The 14,851-nt window shown below is 45.2% G+C and overlaps 1 long non-coding RNA gene across 2 annotated transcripts; it reads left to right on the top strand.

The window, feature by feature from the left end:
* The first annotated feature begins 5,317 nt into the window (after positions 1–5,317).
* Positions 5,318–14,851, top strand: LOC103646102 (uncharacterized). 2 transcript variants are annotated; one of them, XR_561990.2, is made up of 2 exons: positions 5,318–5,737; positions 14,121–14,851. It is a non-coding gene; the product is annotated as an uncharacterized lncRNA (long non-coding RNA). The 2 variants fall into 2 exon arrangements; XR_561989.2 differs by having other exon boundaries at positions 14,116–14,851.

The following is a 14,851-nucleotide window of genomic DNA, read 5'->3' as shown; positions in this document are numbered from 1 at the left end:
GTATTTATATTGGCTCAATTCCAAGCAACCTTTGCACTTACATTATGCAAACTAGTTCAATTATGCATTTCTATACTTGCTTTGGTTTGTGTTGGCATCAATCACCAAAAAGGGGGAGATTGAAAGAGAATTAGGCTTACACCTAGTTCCTAAATGATTTTGGTGGTTGAATTGCCCGACACAAATAAATGGACTAACTAGTTTGCTCTAGTGTATAAGTTATACAGGTGCCAAAGGTTCACATTTAGCCAATAAAAAGACCAAGTATTGGGTTCATCAAAAGAGCAAAGGGGCAACCGAAGGCACCTCTGGTCTGGCGCACCGGACTGTCCGGTGTGCCACCGGACAGTGTCCAGTGCACTAGAGGACTCCAACTCAAACTTGTCATCTTCGGGAAAATCCAGAGGCGCTCCGCTATAATTCACCGGACTGTCCGGTGCTCCAAGGAAGAGCGGCCTCAGGAACTCGCCAGCTTCGGGAATTCGCAATGGCTCGTCCGCTATAATTCACCGGACATGTCCGGTGTGCACCAGACTGTCCGGTGTGACAACGGAGCAACGGATATTTCGGCGCCAACGGCTACCTGCAGCGCATTAAATGCGCGCCAGCGCGCGCAGAAGGCAGGCACGCCCATGCTGGCGCACCGGACACTCTACAGTACATGTCCGGTGCGCCACCGGACATCCAGGCGGGCCCAGAAGACAGAGCTCCAACGGTCAGAACCCAACGGCTTTGGTGACGTGGCTGGCGCACCGGACATGTCCGGTGTGCACCGGACTGTCCGGTGCACCATACAACAGTCAGCCCCACCAAACAGCTAGTTTGGTGGTTGGGGCTATAAATAACCCCAACCACCCACCATTCATTGCATCCAAGTTTTCCACTTCTCAACCACTTACAAGAGCTAGGCATTCAATTCTAGACACACCAAAGAGATCAAATCCTCTCCAATTCCACTCAAGGCTTTAGTGATTAGCGAGAGAGATTTGTCGTGTTCTTTTGAGCTCTTGCGCTTGGATTGCTTCTTTTCTTTCTCACTTATTCTTGTGAATTAAAAATGCAGCTCCAACTGAATTAAAAATGCTTCTCTACCGAGTGGTGCATTGGCTTGCAAACTCGAAGCATCTCTCCTTCAGAGCCCTCATCGCCTCTCTAAGCTTCGTATTTTTCTCAGTCTCAACCTTAAGTGTTGCTTTCAAAGCATCGTTTTCCTGGTTGAATCGATTCGAGTTTTCCTTCAAAAGTGCCTGAGCATCTGCCAGTTCTTTATCCAACTTCTTGTTTTGAGCTTGCGCTTCGGCAAGGGACCCTTCGGCTGAACATAGCATTTCGTCTTTTTCCTTCAAAGAGTCTTCGAGTTCTTTGACCTTATCTTCTAAACATTTGATAATAATTTCGTTCTTCCTGTCCTTGTCATCTTGTTGCATCTTTAAAGCTTAGCTTAGTAATAAACTCTATAAAAGCAAGCCCAAACTTAGGATATTTAAGCTAATACATAAGGAGTAACTTGAAAGTGAGTTTTTACTTTAAAGTTGGAATAAAACAAACTCCCTATGATATGCTGGCGCATGTAGCAGCTTATATCCTTCTCAAGCTTCGGGAATCCGACACTCTTCGACAGGGTGCCTATAATGTTTGCACCAGCACGATCGTGGATGCATCCCAGGATTTCTTCGTCAACCCCGCCAAAGAGTACCTATCCAAGCTGGTAGCCACACGAGATAGCAAATTCCTTCAACTCTGCCATATCCTCTTCGGAAAGCTGTTGGCCACCTAGGTGTCGTAGGTCGAAGTCTGCTTCTTTCGAAGAGATTTCTTCAGTCTTCTTCCCTTTGTCTGAAACTTCTGTGGCCACCTCCTTCTCCGCAACCACGTCTGATATAATTCTGTCAATTTTGGACATGTTAGTTGTGATACCTTCGCCTTCAATCGTCTGTAGTATGTTCATCATACGCCGCTTTTTCTGGCCCCCGTCTTTTCCATCGGCAGCCGAAGGGATTTCCTTTTTCTGTAAAAGGTTTGTCAGTTCCAATCCCAGAGTACTTAACAGCTTGAATGGTGTGGACTCAATCATTACCTTCAATATTTCTGAGACCTCAGCAGTAGAAGACGAAGGGCATGCAATTGGTTTCACCACATCTTGTGTCTTCGTCTTCTCTAAGGATTCCACAACAAGTTTTCATTTCTTAGGAGTCAGTATTTTCGGCTCCGACGCTTTTCTTGTCTTCTTCGAAGCCTCTTGGTCTTCCTTTACAGACCAGGCAACTTGCCTGCTCAAAATGCTGACAACTCTAATTCTTTTTGCTCCCCCGCCCCTTCGTCAAGTCTGTCATAATCCGGGTACTCGAAGTTCAGGGCATCCATTACCCGATTTAACCTTCGTTTCGGCCGGGTGCCGAATGCAGCAGTCATTAACTGATCTTCTTTCTTTGTGTAATTTCCAAGAATTTCATTACACATAGTTTCTATCATTTCTAACCATTGAGTACATGGTTTTTTGAATTGCTTTTCAAACTTGAAGAGGAAGGGGAGTCGGACAAGTTCATATTTCTTCCCTCCTTCCTTCTTCTTCGGCATCCCCAGTCGCTAGAGGTTGGAAAAGTTTTGTTCGCTAGGTATTCCTGCACTAAGTCCTTAGTGCTAATTTCAGCAGCCACCACTCCGAATTCAACTTCGGCCAGCTGGCATGGGGAGCCGAGTTGCATGTTGCATAATGGCCTCATCATCTCGAAGCTCAATCTTAGAGGACTCATAACCATAGTCATGAGTTTTTCCCTCTTCTTCTCATCAGCCTTCACGTAGAACCATTCACTTGTTCACCCGGTTGGCCACTTAGTGAGATAGCGGATCACCGGAACCTTGGTGTCTTTCCGGTATGCAAAATTATAACATCTAAAGTTTTTGTGAAGACCATCGGCTCTGGCCTTCGTCTGATAGTGCAACTCATGCACTCGATAGAAACCTTCGGCATTGGCACTTTTGCCCTGGCTTCGGAGAGCCCATATGTAGACACTGAGCTTAACAATCGCATTCGGTGTCAGCTGATGAAGATATATTTTAAATCTTTTCAAAACTTCTCCTATTATATCATACAAAGGGAACCGCGGACCTGCCCTGAAGAAGCTTCTAAACACAACAACTTCATCTTCCCTCGGTTTTGGAATCACTTCTTCGCCAGCAAAGCGAATAAGTTTACCTTCTTCCTCCCCAAAGTAGCCTAGTTTTTTTCATCATAACCAGGTCCTCTTCTGTTACGATCGATTTTCCGAATTCAATATGACTAGGTTTTGATGGGCTCAGAATACTATTGTCTTCTTCGATTTCATCATCACTCCTATCTTCAACTATAACCCGCTCAGCTTCGGCAGTTCCACCTTCGACAACAGTTTCTTCCAGCATAAGTAGATCTAATTGTCTCATCACTTCCGATATTGGCACTGTTTTTGTCACTTCAGCCTCATCTCCCTCGTGGGACACCATAGCAGTAGATCTTACTCGGGCCATTTCAAGTATTTTGGTTCCTTAAGACGAAGCTAGTTTCGAATGACGAAGAGCTTGTTTGGAAAGCGCAATCCAGAAAGCTTCAGCTTTGGTTAAAATTTTTAACAGCACAACATTGCAGTGACAATGAATGCTGTGGTAACTCCTCACCAACCTGTCTGCTTATATAGTGTTGCAGGGGAAGAAGGCGAACCGCCAAACCGTCTACACTAACTGAGCGGTGGACCGGCCGACGTTCGGAATATTTTAATCGTTTTTCGATAACAAGCTTAGGGAAGGTGTTTTTCGGTCCTTCGGCATTCCGAAGCCTTTGTGTTTTTCGTGGATTGAGCTCGTTACGAAAAAAACGATCTAGCACCGCGAAGGGGCTACTGTTGGGGGTCTTATTCTCCATCGAAGGTCCTCAAGACAAAAACACTTTCGGCAAGATAATACAAAGGCTCGCCGAAGCTATCATCAACCTCGGCTTTACTTCTCAAGACGAAGACCTTGTGTACAAGCAACGCTGCAGAATGCCGAAGCTCAATAGCTTCGGCTCGGATCAAGCAAAGAAGTAAAAGACTAAATAGACCTTATTAGCTTTAGTTACTTGTAAATAAACGTTTAAGGTTATGGATGTAATTTTACCCGGGCTGCGTCCCGTGCCTATAAATAGATGAATAGAACCCCGTACTGTTTACGCTGGATTGTATTCACTTTTTCGCATCCACACCTTCGAGCAAGCCGGAGGTATCAATGTAATATTAACATTGTTGATATTCATTTATGTTTTATGGAATGCGAGAATACATGAGCTAATGAGATGCAGTTATCATATTTATCCTTTCGCATTTCTATTCACATATTAAATGATGAAGATATGTTCTTCTTGACCTTCGTCTGATGAAGTATTATGCCCATAAGGAGATAATACTTTAGAAGGCGAAGGTCCGTAATAACTAACGATTGTGTTGTCTTGTTCTTGATATTCAATATTTGAGAACAAGTGACCAACAATGCCACATAAAAAACAAGATGACATGTCATGTAATTTAATAAAGAGATATATGAGATATTTATGGGAGGTGAGAGAGTTTTATGGAAATAAAACACTGAATATACGGTTTTCTAGACAGATCTTTACATGGTAGCCTTAGAATTTGTGCATGAAACTATCTATTTAGATTGGCCTAAACCATAACTAGTAATGTAGTACTATTCCTTCAAACATCGAGATCACGCTGCACGCCGTCGCTCTGTCAATGCAGCCCTTGGTTAACCGTCCCCGCACATTAGTACATGTGAAACCAAATGTTTTGTTGCGTGGTGCACGACTCTCCCTTTTTAGACCTGCAAATGAGGAGGGGTAAATTGATATTTTAGGTGGGTTTTAAAAAAAAGTTTAATTTAAATCGGTTGTGACAAGTTTTAATTGTCAAATGGTTGAATCAGGTGGGTTTATTTGGCCCCCTGTTTGTTTCAGCTTTTTGGGGCTTCTAGCCACCAAAAGCTGCTGCGGACTGCCAAACGCTCAGCTTTTCAGTCAGCTTCTATAAAATTCGTTTGGGTAAAAACCATTCAATATTAACATAAACATATAATCGGTTGAGTCGTTGCAATAGTAGGAATCCGTCACTTTCTAGATCATGAGTCCTATGGACATATTTATCTTCCTCCGTACGTAATCCTAATGATACTCAGATTCTCTACACAACTAGATTCTTCCCACAGCCAGATTCTTAGAAAAGCTGGTCAGAAAAAAGCTGAACCAAACATGTCCGGACCTAAACGTGTTTATAACATGAATTCTGATGGGTTTCCACACCCGTGAGCTCTCATCCCATCCGCATCCAGCCAGTCGAAATCGAGTATTCTCTCTCCAACAGAGCCTGGTACATTCAGATTCCGACTTCCTGGTTCCTGCAGCAGGATGCGTTCGTGACTCCCTACACCCCAGCGCCGCTTCCGCGTGGGATGATCGAGCTCTCAGCGCCGCCACACGCTTCGCGGTCCCCAGCGCCACGTGGGATGACCAGACGCTCAGCGCCGCCACACGGTCGGGCTCCCCAGCGCCGCGTGGGAGTGGGACGACCGTACGCTCGGCCTGACGCTCGACGCTCCCTGCCAGATCCGACTTGGCGCTCCTCGTCTCGGGTGACTCGGGTCCGGTGCCGCTCCTCCCTCTCCGCCTGTCTCAACACTCCGCCCGCTCGGCTCCTACTATCCTTCACTGTCGTGGCACCGCCGTGACTAGTCAGTAAGTGCTCTCCTTTTTCTTGGCAGCAGGGGATGATTTTTTTGGCAGGTTGGTCTATAGTTAAAAAGGAAATTGTGATGGTAAGGGAGCAATCTTGTTATAGTGTTATATATGCAAATGCACCAGACCCGTGACTGCATCTCATGGGCAATACAAACCCTTTCATTTGCTCCAGTTTCAAAGCATAAATGTCAACCAAAGGTCAGTCATGGAATGCATTGCCAAAGTAGATTTCAAATTGCATTATGTCCTATATCTCGTATTCTATCCCATAATTTCAGAATCGGATATAGATCATTCAAATATTGATGTCTACGTTATATACGTACCAGAAATCTGATTTTGGGTATTTGGATTCAGATACGATTAGATATTAGATGTTCAGATTCAAATACGGACTATCTATATATGGTTTTAACTCTTTCAGGATAAACAAATATCAAGAAAAATCCATCCTATTATTATCCCTACCTTCGAGCGAGTGAACTCAAGTGAATTTAGAGTTTTTTTAACTTCAGATATAACTAGTGCCGCTACATAGTTGACTGAATCAGTGAATCTTGACAGATATAGGAAATGAATCTTGCATTCATAATGATTTTCTAGCAACTTTCTACTATTTTTCTTCTAAAATGACCTTACTGTTATTTACAAGTAACATTACAACAGTAGTAGTGAACGGGTATTTTAATACATGGATTTGTGTTACAGCAGCTAGTATTTTTTAAACCGTCATTATATCCATGAATTCTTAACTTAGTTTATTTTTCTTCTAAATAGAGATAGATTGAGGGGTATCTGAGGGTTTGGGTTCTAATACCACCTCGGATGACCAATCTGTGCAAATGCCGATCAGAAGGGTAAAGGTTTCGAAGTACTTTCAACATGAGTTAATTGAGGTCGATAGTAAGGCTATTTCAAATACTGTGGGGCAAAGTTGACAAGTAAAAAGAGTTCAAGCACAAATAGCCTTAGAAACCATGTTGTAGTCACACGTCCTAAAATTTCAGCTGAGGACCACAAGCGATTCATTGCTATAATGAAAAAAAGACCAATAGAAGGTTCATTTGTGTTTGACCCTTGAATGCCACACCTTGAAATTCCCAAATTTCAGGATGTGGATAAGAAGACAAATTAATGCAACACTTTTCACATAATGTTAAAATTGTGCCAAGCTTAATATATTCTACAAGGAATCTAACTTATGAAAAATAATTATTTATTTTCTAAAATTAAATGAGCTTGTGTATGTTGCTTGTTTGCTTTTGTGTGCTCTTGGTGTTTCTTGAGTGCAAACAGTTTCAAATGTATTTTTGTATCAAATAGGTTCTCTCGAAAATTTACCAGATTTTTCTGGCAATTATTCCCATTTACCTAGACCTATTTATATTTATTAGAATGCTCTAAAATATTTTAATGGACTATAAATATTTTATTCAGATTCCTCATGTCCAAGTAGACTTCTATGATGTTTCCTAGAATTTTTCGTACCTTCGAGATACTTTCCACTCGTTGGAGTCGTCTCCTACGAGTTCCTAGACTCAATCATCATGATCTTTGGAAGATCTAATATGAGGACTCCAAAAGTACAATGGCAAAGATATTATTGTGATATGAGAGACAAGTTAGAGTCCTAAACATAAATATATAGAACAATATCCCAACATACAAGACAGAGTCATAAGCAGATATGACAAGATTCTAACGGATAAGAAAGGCACACTTGTTATTATAGAGAGTTAGATTCTAATAGGACTAGGTTACCATATTAGATCATTCATGTGACCAACTCGTATTCACCACTGTAACTGCCCACCTCCTTGGACTATATAAGGAGAGGTAGGGGAGCTTCGAGAGCGCACACCAGAACATAACATATAAATAATTACCAAAATACCGGGCGTAGGGTATTATCTGACGACCAGAGCCTGAACCTACCTAAATCTAATCTACCACATAAATTCACTATGGGAAAATCCTCGATAGAGGGTCTGAAGCCCAACCTACAGAGCGACAGATGTTTGCTAAGGAAGGCAAGTGTCTACTTGATCACATTGTTTGACCTATATAATATTTACTATTACTAGTAAGTTGTCCGTACCCGCTGCTATGGTTTCTATATATCATATAGATAGACCTTGCTTAAACGACAATCAAGGGTAATTAAACAATGTGCTTATGAAGCGAGGAATGAGGTTAGCTGTGAGGTCTCTCAGTACCTAGATTCGTGGGTGGAGCCGTAGCCGTAGAAGAGATTCTTTTTTTCTTTGCGCGAGGAAGCGGAAAAGACAAAACCCTCTGTTGACGCTTTTTCGGAGCGCCAATCACTCAAGAAGAACCGGCGGCGGTGCCCTCTGCACAGGGGCGGACGGTCCGCGCGCAGGGGCCGGACGGTCCGCGGCCTGGTGCGAGGCGGCGGCGCTCTCTGGTCAGACGCGGACGGTCCGTGGCACAGGGCCGGACGGTCCGCGACCTGGTGCAGGAGCTCGAGTTCCCTGCCTGACGGCCGGACGGTCCGCGCCCTAGGGCCGGACGGTCCGCGCGTGCGCAGGGGCGGCGGTAGATCGCCGACGGCGCCTGGATCTCGCTCCCGGGAGGGACCCCGTCGGGGAGGAGAGATCCTAGGAGTTGTCTAGGCTCGGGCAGGCCGACCTAGACTCCTCTAATCGACGTAGAGTCGAGGAGAGGCGGAGAATTTGGGGATTGGAATACTAAACTAGGGCTAAACTAGAACTAGACTAGAACTACTCCTAATGCATAAGGTAAAAAACGAGTAATAGACTTGATTTGTTCGATTGTTGGGGGTTCAATCGGCCGTAGCCCTTCATCTATATAAAGGGGGAAGTCTGGATCCGTTTCCAACTGTTTCCCGAGTTAATCCCGCGGTTTTAGGTAACAAATCCCGCGAGAAACTAGGAACCCTAACTGACTCTGCGCGTGCGCGGACCGTCCGCGCCACCACCGCGGACAGTCCGGACCGCGGACCGTCCGCACGGCTCTTTTTAGAGCTCAACATATGCCCCCCTGCCTTTTGGTGAAGGTTGACGAACCAAAAGCATATGAACTAAACCTGATGTAGGTCATCGGCTTTTCGATATGGAGATTATTCAATAAAGCACCAATATAAAGGCCGTTTCGGATTGTATCTTTCTCGGCCATGACCATTTGATCAACGGATCAAAAGGAATATAATGGAGGTGCCCCCCAGTCTGGATAGACGAAGGGACTATACGTGTACCATGGATTCATCATCGTGCCATTCCATGTTTGAACAGGATAATATACCGACGATGAGTAAATAGGTGGAAAGTACCCTGGTCTCATAGAATGAATAGGCGATGCTTGTTGTGTCGCCTTTCGGGGCGTTTTGTTTGACCGTTTTGTTTTAGCAGGTGACCGAGGTTTCTTTGTTGACCGATCACGTGGAACAGTCTTTTTGCTAGTATTTTTGGAGAGCAACTGATTAAAAGTAGGATCGGCTTTGATCAGCCGATTATATGTGCTTTGACCTTGCGTCTTTTTCCTTGCTTTGAGTAGAGGTTGACGCCTTTGGTCATAGGTGGATTGTTCGGCTGAGTTAGCCGGACCGTTTGTCTGAGCATCGGATTGTCCGCACGTAGGTGCCGGACCATCTACGATGCTGGGGCTAGGTTGATATGTTTGGTTTATTAACTGTGCGTGCCCCCCGGCGTCTTCGGACCTTTTAGCCTTCTCGTCCGAAGCCTTTCGAGTAATCTCCTTTTGTGATATATCTGACATGCGAGGATTGCTGATGACGATGCCCTTGCCTTTGCCTTTATCGGCCATTTCGGGCCGAACCAAGACCTTTTTGCATGTGAGTTCTATTGTATTAACAAGAAAGGGTTGTGTGTCTACTTGCATTTCCTGAAAAGCCAATCGACCCTCATTTATGGCCGATTGTATCTGTCGACGAAAAACATTACAATCATTGGTGGCATGAGAAAAGGAATTATGCCACTTACAATAAGCACGCCTCTTTAATTCATCAGGAGGAGGAATAGCATGAGTTAATTTAATGTTGCCGTTTTTCAGTAACTCGTCAAATATTTTATCGCATTTGGCAACATTAAAAGTAAACTTAACTTCCTCTTGTCGATTCTTTCGAATCGACTGTAAAGCAGAACACGCTGAAGGTTTAGCCTGTCCTGGCCAAACCAGTTCGGCGGTGTATACATCCGTGGATTCATCGTCTGAATTATCGTATCCCACTAGATGCATCTTATGGCTAGCCGATTTTGATGTTTCCTTACTTCGGCTTTCACAGGTCATAGCCCGCTGGTGTAAGTGCACTAGTGAAAAGAATTGGGTGCCATCTAATTTTTCTTTTAAGTAGGGTCGCAACCCATTGAAAGCTAGCCCTGTCAGTTGTTTTTCTGCGACATGAATCTGAAAGCATCGGTTTCTAGTGTCCCGGAATCTCCGGATATAGTCATTAACCGATTCTTCAGGCCCCTGTTGGACTGAAGCTAAGTCAGCCAATTCTAACTCATGTTCTCCTGAGAAGAAGTGTTCATGAAATTTCTGCTCTAATTCTTCCCAAGAGTTAATAGAGTTTGGTGGCAAAGCTGCGTACCATGCAAATGCAGTATCAGTAAGGGACAACGAGAATAAACGAACGCGGTAGGCTTCCCCATCAGCCAATTCTCCCAAGTGTGCTATGAATTGGCTTATATGTTCGTGTGTGCTTTTCCCACTTTCACTAGAAAACTTAGAGAAGTCTGGTATTCTAGTTCCCTGTGGGTATGGCACGGTGTCGAATCGGTGGCTATAAGGCTTCCGATACGATTGCCCTGTACCTGACACACTAACACCGAGTTTGTCCCTGAACATCCCGGCTACCTCGTCTCTGACCCTCTCTGCCATGTCTGGCGACCATCCATTGAGTTTGTGAGTGGAGATTTCAGGTTGCCTGACATTACTCTGTCGGCTTTCCTCCCAGGTATGTTTGAGGTGTGTGTTAGGTGTCCTATTAATGTCACCAGCTCCTGCCCTATACCCCTCAGGCTCTCTTGTGGCCGAATAGTATTCAGCCCTATGTCCATGAGGTGGTATGACATGATTATAATGTGTTGCTGGTGGGGCACCATAATGTTGCTGCGATGAATGTGGGAACTGTGAGTATTGCGCAGCTCTCGGCTCTGCGTATGCATATCCGGACGGTCCGGCGTAAGAGGCCGAATGGTCCGCGACCTGGCCAAATGGTCTGAAGGTATACCCGGATTGTCCAGCCGTATATGGTGCTACGTGGGTAGTCTCGCACCCAGACCGTCTGTCGTAAAGAACTGGACGGTCCGCGATCGGGCCGAATGGTCCAGGGCTGTACCCGGATGGATCGGCCATATATGGCGTGACTTGGGCAGTCTGCGCATGGACTCGTGTAGAGTCAGATGGTCCAGCGTAATACGTCGGCCGGTTCATGCCATATCCGGACGGTCCGGCGTGATGCACCGGACGGTCCGTGATGGGGCCGAAGTGTTCAGGGTTGTACCCTGATGGTCCGGCCATGTACGGTGCGACCTGAGTGTTTTGTGTGCGGGCCTGCATCTGGTCGGACGGTCCGACGAAATACGCCGGACGGTCCGCGGTATAACCGGACTGTCTGAGATGATGCTCGGACGGTCCGGTCGCGTCCAGTACCTGCCGCGTGCCTAGTGGTTGCGGCTGTGATGGTGACACGAAAGCGTGCATCGGCATACCATATGATGGCTGGGTCAAAGGTGACCCGTTTATAGCCGATGTGTTTGACGTGGGTGGCACTGTATTAGACTCTCGCGATGGAAAATTAGGAGCAGTTGATTTCTCGTATGCACGTAAATGCATTTTAATAGATTCATCTACATATCGCTTCAACTGATCTCCTCGTTGATCCATGAAAGTCGTAAGAGATAGATCTGGAGTACTTACAGCGGGACCCTGCAGTGGAGGTAGGAGAGATTCCATATCGATCTCCCCTTGACGGACGATCTTCTGGTGGCGATCCACCGTGAAGTGTGACAAGTACTTGTCCGCCGCCTCCTTGCGCCGTTCGGAGAGTTTATGCAGCAGTTCCGCCTCTTCCTTGTCGCGTTGTTCGTTCCATTGCCGCATCACCTCCTTCTCATCGTGCATTACGAGGTCTTCAAAGGGCTTTTGGTCATCAGCCGGGAGCGCCTCCATGGCCGGCTTGATGATGTTGGTAGTGGAGATCTTGGTGTGATCCTTAGAACCGGCCATTTATGGGCCGATTTTTAGCAGATCTAGACACCTGTTCCCCAGCGGAGTCGCCAAAAGTATGTTGACGCTTTTTCGGAGCGCCAATCACTCAAGAAGAACCGGCGGCGGTGCCCTCTGCACAGGGGCGGACGGTCCGCGCGCAGGGGCCGGACGGTCCGCGGCCTGGTGCGAGGCGGCGGCGCTCTCTGGTCAGACGCGGACGGTCCGTGGCACAGGGCCGGACGGTCCGCGACCTGGTGCAGGAGCTCGAGTTCCCTGCCTGACGGCCGGACGGTCCGCGCCCTAGGGCCGGACGGTCCGCGCGTGCGTAGGGGCGGCGGTAGATCGCCGACGGCGCCTGGATCTCGCTCCCGGGAGGGACCCCGTCGGGGAGGAGAGATCCTAGGAGTTGTCTAGGCTCGGGCAGGCCGACCTAGACTCCTCTAATCGACGTAGAGTCGAGGAGAGGCGGAGAATTTGGGGATTGGAATACTAAACTAGGGCTAAACTAGAACTAGACTAGAACTACTCCTAATGCATAAGGTAAAAAACGAGTAATAGACTTGATTTGTTCGATTGTTGGGGGTTCAATCGGCCGTAGCCCTTCATCTATATAAAGGGGGAAGTCTGGATCCGTTTTCAACTGTTTCCCGAGTTAATCCCGCGGTTTTAGGTAACAAATCCCGCGAGAAACTAGGAACCCTAACTGACTCTGCGCGCGCGCGGACCGTCCGCGCCACCACCGCGGACAGTCCGGACCGCGGACCGTCCGGCCCCGAGGCCGGACCGTCCGCACGGCTCTTTTTAGAGCTCAACACCCTCTCTTTGAGAAAGCCAGTCCGGTTGGTAATTCCACTATAACTTGATAACTTTATGGAATAAATACCTCGGAGCCCCTGTTGATGGATTCTGGCAAGCAAAAAGAAGACCTAAACCCGACTCTAAAAGCTTCAGTTGCCTCCCTCTCTCCGCCAATGGCTAGGTTAGCTATCTCTCTCTCTCGCTACGCCCCTGACCATTATAAGAAATGACACATGCCATCCCAATTTGAAACATATAAGAGTCGTGGCTTCTCACAGTTATATTTTTTATTTTCAAATTATTAGTGTACATATATATTTACAATCTCTCTCCTTTATATAACATAAAAGACATGAGTTGTAGTGGTAGACGTCAAGTGCTTTATACGAAGCAAATAGGGTTTGAATCTTCCACAACTTATTTTTTTTGGATATTCTGTGCGGGGGAGGAAGCAAATCGAATCAGTCTTTTACCTCAACACCAGCTGACATCGCCAGCCATGAAACTGTTGGTCTGACGAGCGCGCCTTTGCTTGGAACCGTAGTATTATCTCTTAGTCACCGTCAAGCCATGTCGCTCACATTAGCATCTGGTGCTTATAATTTGTTGTTTGTTTTCTCCAAGTTTTGAAGTTAGAGTAGCAAACAATTAAGGACTTGGGATGCAGAACATTAAGGATTTGTACCATTTACTATAGGGGCAAGGAGGTTTCTAGTGAGTCATCGATCTAAAATCTTTTATGCTCTCTTTGTGTTTACTGTTTAGAGTTGTTTAGTTCTGATATGAACTAAGGGCATGTTTGCTTCGCACCTTCCTGCGCCAGGCAAGAATTTTGGCCAGGTGTCTAGAACTCAACGTCGGAGAATTCAAGATGCTTAATGCCCCCTCAGAATTCAAGATGCATAATATTTCTTATGTGATGCTTACACTTGTCCTAGCACTACTACTTGTCAAAACAGTGGAAAAGTTACTAGATTGTTCAATCATCACTACTATGTAGTTGTGTTGCACCTGCACTTCCAATCATCACTTACTAAGTTACTAATTAGTAGAAAAGGCTACATTATTGTGGATACTTTTTCATAATTTACATCATTATTTGCACCTCCATGTTATGTTTGTATTCATGGGAATATTCAAAGATTCATATCACGAGTTCACGACCGCATGGTGCTAAGGGATTATGCCATGCAACAAACCTGTGTTTGAACAAAAACTATTTAGAGCCAGCATCTGATTAACAAAAACTATATATTTTGAACAAAAACTATATTGATAGGAATGCTTAGCCCATATATGGTCATCATTTGGAGCTGTACATCTTAGTCTCTGATTATGCTAATTGATTTTTGCTGGTGTGCTAGGGTAGTCTCAGATGGAATTTTCACTGAAGGCAGGGTTTTGATCCTTGAATAGTAAGTTTTCAGTTAATGGGCCATGTTGATTTGATTATAGCAGACTTTTTTCTGTATGCGGGGATAGTAGCCTTGACAGCATTAAGTGGCATTAGTGCTACATTCCTCAGCTTGCCTGCAGGGATCAGGCAGGGAAAAATTATTGGTACTAAGTATTTATTTAGAATTACAATTCACCTTGGTTTTGTTATAGATCAATATGAAAGGATGTTCGATTTGGGCATAAGCTAAAAAGAACTTGTGAGAGTATTTGATTCTGCAAAGCACTTTCGAACACTAAAATGAGCTTAATTCGAATATCCCAATTAATAATGATTTATCTGTATATCCTTTTCATCTAATAATAGCATTACTTGCATATAGATAACATCAGGTGTTGTTTTTTGTCACGTGATGCTTCCCCTTTTCCTTCCAAGAAGATTTATGCATTGTTCGATGGGCTCCTGATACTGCCAGGAGTGACCCTTCCACTGCTGCTAACTTCGAGCTTGATCAAAAGGTCTTTCTACTCATATGCAAGGTGTAAGACTATCGAGTTATGTGGTATATTGGTGTTGATCATTCATGTAATCACTTTGAGGCTATGGGTGTTTGCCTTGCTCATACTTATTTAATTTGCTTCCATCTGTGGTGCCTGATCTTGACTCCTTTCTTCTCCATGAGTGAAGCTCGTTTGTTTTCTTTA

The sequence above is a fragment of the Zea mays genome, chromosome 2 (genome assembly GCF_902167145.1).
Source record: "Zea mays cultivar B73 chromosome 2, Zm-B73-REFERENCE-NAM-5.0, whole genome shotgun sequence".
NCBI classification, from domain to species: Eukaryota; Viridiplantae; Streptophyta; class Magnoliopsida; order Poales; family Poaceae; genus Zea; species Zea mays.
Note: the sequence above shows the minus strand (reverse complement) of the source record. Positions and strands in the feature narration are given on the sequence as shown.